This window comes from Panicum hallii, chromosome 4 (genome assembly GCF_002211085.1).
Source record: "Panicum hallii strain FIL2 chromosome 4, PHallii_v3.1, whole genome shotgun sequence".
NCBI lineage: Eukaryota > Viridiplantae > Streptophyta > Magnoliopsida > Poales > Poaceae > Panicum > Panicum hallii.
In genome coordinates, this window is record NC_038045.1 from 8,581,272 (window position 1) to 8,586,726 (window position 5,455).

Below are 5,455 nucleotides of genomic sequence, written 5' to 3' on the forward strand. Positions count from 1 at the left end.
TGACGTGAAGAATATGCTGTATCATCGTACAGATGAAGTCGAAAGGCTGCAGAAGGTGATCGACGACACTGAACGTCAGTTCGTCGACTGCCTTCAGCAAGTCAAAGCGTTGGGCGAGAGGGACGAGCAGCGGCGCAAGGAGCTGGAGGACCTCCAGGGAGCCGCCCAGGAACTGGTGGACATGGTGGACCCGCCAGAAGAAGGCGAGGCAGGCCCGCGGCCCCTGCTGGGACGGCTCCGTGAAGCCCCGAAGAAAATGCTCAAGTTCTTATCCGAAGCTCTAGTCGCTTGCGTAAGCAACGCCCTTGCATATGTAAAGTCCTTCGTGCCCAATGCGCAGTTAGGCATTTTTGCACAGGGGATGGCGGCAGACTGCTCGGACGAGCGTTTTGAAGAGTACCTGCGTGAAGCCCAACTGTAGCAGAACAAATTGTACACAGTGTACTGCAGGATTAGGGTATGAGGAACAAGTACTCGTTCTCTTGTATATATATTTATGTCGATGTCTCTACTTGTGTGTGTGTGTGCCTATGCTGAGCGAATGTCCAGGCTTACAAGGCGCAAGTAGTAGACACTACCCCGGGGTGCAACGACCCTAAAGGTAGCCGTAGCTCCGTGTAGGAACTCGTCTAACAAGTGGCCCACAACCCGAAATTGTAGGCCTAAACTCGTTAGGAAGGAACGCGAGCATCGTCGCGGGATTGCCGTGCGTAGGGCAAAAAATTAGGACTAGCTCGAGTGCGGCGACTCTGAGTGTAGTCGAAAATCGCTCCTGCTTATGAGCGTGCTCCGTAAGCTGTGTAAGACCCGGGCGGACGGATCGGGCTTGTTAGGAGCAGGTGCGGTCGTTGCCGCGTTTTGGCCATTCTTTTGGCAAAAACATGACTGTTCTGAGTGCCGCCACTCAGGATGTAGTCGAGGTAGCTCTTCATGCGAGCCTGTCCAACGTGCTGTTTTTGAGCCAGTCGAGCGGATCAACTGAGTTGGACAAAGTGTGACTTCGGTCGCGTGCGACCACCCAAGGTCGCGGCGGAACTCGATATATCGAGGAGTTTTAGCCGGAGCAGATGGTTCGACAAAAAGTAAAGTCGATAAGTTGTGAATGTAGTCACAACTTTATTCACGACGAGCGGCCAGTCTACACGAGTGTTGGTTCGTGGCCGTGGTTGTCGTGCGCCGGAGAATGAATGTTCAACCCGAATATTGTGGCTCATAGCCTCCAATATGCATCGAAGAAAGGAGATCTTCCAATCCCCTGAGGAATTCGGATATCGCCAGGTATTTGCTTATGGGTAGAACTTGCGCAGGTGTTGGACGTTCCAGGAATTTGGGATGTCCTGGCCCTCGGGGCATTGTAGTCGATACGACCCTGGCCGTGTGACCTGCTTGATGACGAACGGGCCCGCCCACCTTGAATTGAGTTTGTGCAGGCCAGATTCGTCCTGGATACGACGTAAAACCAGGTCGCCAACGCTGAATGACCGCTCCTTGACGTTGCGATCATGGTATCGGCGGATCCCCTGCAGGTACCTGGCTGACTGGACAAGGGCGGTGCAACGAGCTTCTTCCACAGAATCGAGCTCTAACTGCCTCGCTTCGTCCGCCTCGCCTTCATTGTACATTTCGACCCTTGGGGACTTCCACATGATATCGGCTGGTAAAATGGCTTCAGATCCATATACAAGGAAGAAAGGTGTTTGGCCTGTGGCTTTGGACGGCTGAGTCCGAAGCCCCCAGACTACATGCGGCAGCTCGTGTACCCATTTGCCTCCCTTCTTGCTGTTTTCATCGTATAGTCGCTTCTTGAGACCGTCGATTATCAAGCCGTTCGCCCGTTCGACTTGTCCATTGGCCCGCGGGTGTGCAACTGAGACATATTTGACTTCGATGCAAGCGTTCTCGCAGAATTCCCAGAAATGATTGGCCGTGAAATTTGACCCCAAGTCCGTGATGATAGTGTTGGGGAAGCCGAACCGGTGCAAAATATCTGAGATGAAGTCAACAACCCGGTCTGGCGTGAGCTTGGCGATTGGCTTGTACTCGATCCACTTCGTAAACTTGTCGATAGCCACCAGAACATGAGTAAAACCGCCTGGCGCCGTCGTGAAGGGCCCGATCATGTCGAGACTCCAACAAGCAAAAGGCCACGATGGTGGTATAGTGATGAGGCTATGAGCAGGAACATGGGTCTGTTTGCCGAAGAATTGGCAGTTTTGACACCTGCGCACGAGATCCTCCGCGTCGGTGACTGCAGTGGGCCACCAGAAGCCGGCCCTGTATGCTTTCCCAACCAGCGTTCTTGACGCCGCATGGTTGCCGCAGACGCCTTCATGGATCTCTCGTAGTATGTCGTACCCATCTTCCTTCGTGACGCACTTCATAAGAACTCCTGACCGAGCGCCACGCCTGTAGAGCTTGCCGTTGACCAGGACGAAGCCCTTGCTTCTTCTTAAGACGCGCGCCGCTTCCGCACTCTTAGCGTCAATTCCCGCTGGTAGCCGTTGGTCTTGAATGAAGTCGATGAAAGCCGCTCGCCAGTCCTCCCCCAGCATCAGAACCTCTCGATCGGGTTGTTGGGAACCCGAGTCGATGGTTACTTGCGGAGAAGGCTTGATGGATGGCTGATCAAGCTCCTGGACGAAGACTCCCGGCGGGACTTGAGCGCGCGTTGACCCTAACTTGGATAGGATATCCGCGCCAACGTTGTGCTCCTGTAGCACATGGTGAACCTCCAAGCCAGAAAACTTGCCTTCCAGCTTGCGCACTTCCTGGACGTATGCATCCATTGTTTCCTTGTTGCAGTCCCACTCCTTATTGACCTGCTGAACGACAAGAAGAGAATCGCCATACACAAGTAATCGCTTGATCCCTAGTGATATCGCCAAACGAAGCCCGTGAAGCAAGGCTTCATACTCGGCTTCATTATTAGATACCTTCCATAAGATCTGAAGGACGTACTTCAATTGTTCGCCTCGTGGGGAGATGAGCAAGACACCAGCGCCTCCGCCGTCGAGCTTGAGGGACCCATCAAAATACATGGTCCAGTGTTCTGGCTTGTCCACTGGGGTTGGGACTTGATTCTCCCTCCATTCAGCCATGAAGTCGACTAGAGCCTGTGACTTGATGGCAGTGCGTGGCTTGAAGTCGATTGACAAAGCCCCCAGTTCCACTGCCCACTTAGATATGCGTCCCGTGGCATCTTGATTATGGAGAATATCCGCCAGCGGGAAGTCCGTAATCACAGTGATCTTGTACTCGTCGAAGTAATGGCGCAACTTTCTTGATGTGATCAAAATTGCATATAAGAGCTTTTGAACAGCTGGGTACCGTACTTTTGACTCGGAGAGGACCTCGCTGACGAAATAGACGGGCCTCTGCACTCCGAACGCATGGCCTTCTTTGCCTCGCTCGACTACAATAGCGCTGCTGACAACATGGGTTGTTGCCGCAATGTAGAGTAGTAGATCCTCTTCCGATAGCGGAGCGGTAAGGATCGGAGGCGACTGGAGGTGAATTTTCAAGTCTTGAAGAGCTCGCTCGGCCTCCTCCGTCCATTGAAACTTGTCTTGGCGTTTTAGGAGCTTGAAGAAAGGTAGTCCTCTCTCCCCGAGTCGGGAGATGAACCTGCTCAGGGCCGCCATACAACCTGTCAGCTTCTGCACATCCTTGATTGTGGCCGGAGCCTCCATATCAGTGATGGCCGTGATCTTGACAGGATTGGCCTCGATGCCCCGGTTGCTGACGATGAACCCAAGCAATTTCCCAGAAGGTACTCCAAAGACGCACTTGGTGGGATTGAGTTTCCACCGATATCTGCGTAGACTACTAAATGTTTCTTCCAAATCTTCGATCAGGCTATCGGAATCCCTGGTCTTGATGACCACATCATCCACATAAGCCTCAACATTCCGGTGCAGCTGATCCGCGAAACACATCTGGATCGCGCGTTGGTATGTTGCTCCTGCATTCTTCAACCCAAAAGACATTGTTTTGTACGCATAAGTCCCGTATGGGGTGATGAATGCAGTCTTGATTTGGTCCTCCTCCTTGAGCGCAATCTGATGATACCCTGAGTAGCAATCAAGAAAACAAAGAAGGACACACCCAGCCGTCGAATCGATGACTTGGTCAATGCGCGGCAGCCCAAAATGATCTTTTGGGCAATGCTTGTTGAGATCGGTGTAGTCGACACACATTCTCCATTCATTGTTCTTTTTCTTTACAAGCACGGGATTCGCTACCCACTCTGGATGAATTACTTCTTTAATGAATCCAGCCGCGAGGAGTTTAGCGATCTCTCGTTTAATGGCCTCACGCTTGTCGTGAGCAAACCTCCGGAGGCGTTGCTTTTTGGGCATGGCCTTCGAGTCTACATTCAAAGCATGCTCGATCAACTCCCTGGGCACCCCTGGCATGTCCGCAGGTTTCCATACGAATATGTCTCGGTTAGCCCGAAGAAAGCTGACGAGCGCGAATTCCTATTTGTCGCCTAAGCCCGCGCCAATGACGGCGGTCTTAGATGGATCTCCCTCCTGGAGTTGGATCGACTTGAGAGCCACGCCATCAGTCGACTGGATGCTCGACTTGCTGGCCTTCTTGGAGGGAATTTCCAGCCCAGACTGGGAAAGCTGCTGCGCGGCCGCGAGTACTTCTCCCGAAGCATCTGGCACACGAGTAGTCGAAGCATATTGGATCGCCTCCTGGTTGCAGTCGTATGACTTCTTCAAGTCGCCACGGAGGGTGAGCACTCCACCGAGTCCTGGCATCTTAAGAAGCAGATAAACATAGTGCGGCACTGCCATGAACTTAGCTAGTGCCGGACGACCCAATATTGCATGGTAAGAGGAATCGAAAGTAGCCACCTCAAACTTGATGAACTCGGTACGATAGTTCTCCCGCGTGCCAAAGGTGACTGGGAGGACCACCGTGCCAAGCGGATGCGCCGCATTACCTGGGACGATCCCGTAAAAGGGAGACTTGCTGGGCACCAGCATATCCTTGAAATCCAGGCCCATCTTCTTCAGAGTACTGACGAAGATGAGATTGAGCCCGCTTCCGCCATCGATGAGGACCTTGGTATGCTTGACCTCTGCCACCACAGGATCCAGGACCAATGGGAACTTACCGGGCTCCGAGAAGCTCGTCCACTGATCGTCGCGAGAGAACGAGATGGGGCCTCCGACCAACGGAGCGGCCGTGGTACCGCCGGCTCGACGGACAAGATCTCCCGAAGAAGCAGCTTCTGGTCCCTCCTGGAACCGAAATCCTCATCACCGCCGAAGATAACGTTGACGACCTTCGAGGCATCCTGAAACTTCGGATTACGCCCCTGGTCATCGTGATCGTCATCCTCGGGTTCTTTGTCAGCAGGCTTCTTATTCTTCTTTCCACCACCGGTGTTGCTGAACGTCCTCCGAAGGTGGTAGCAGTCAATGGCGGCATGGCTGGCGCCCGG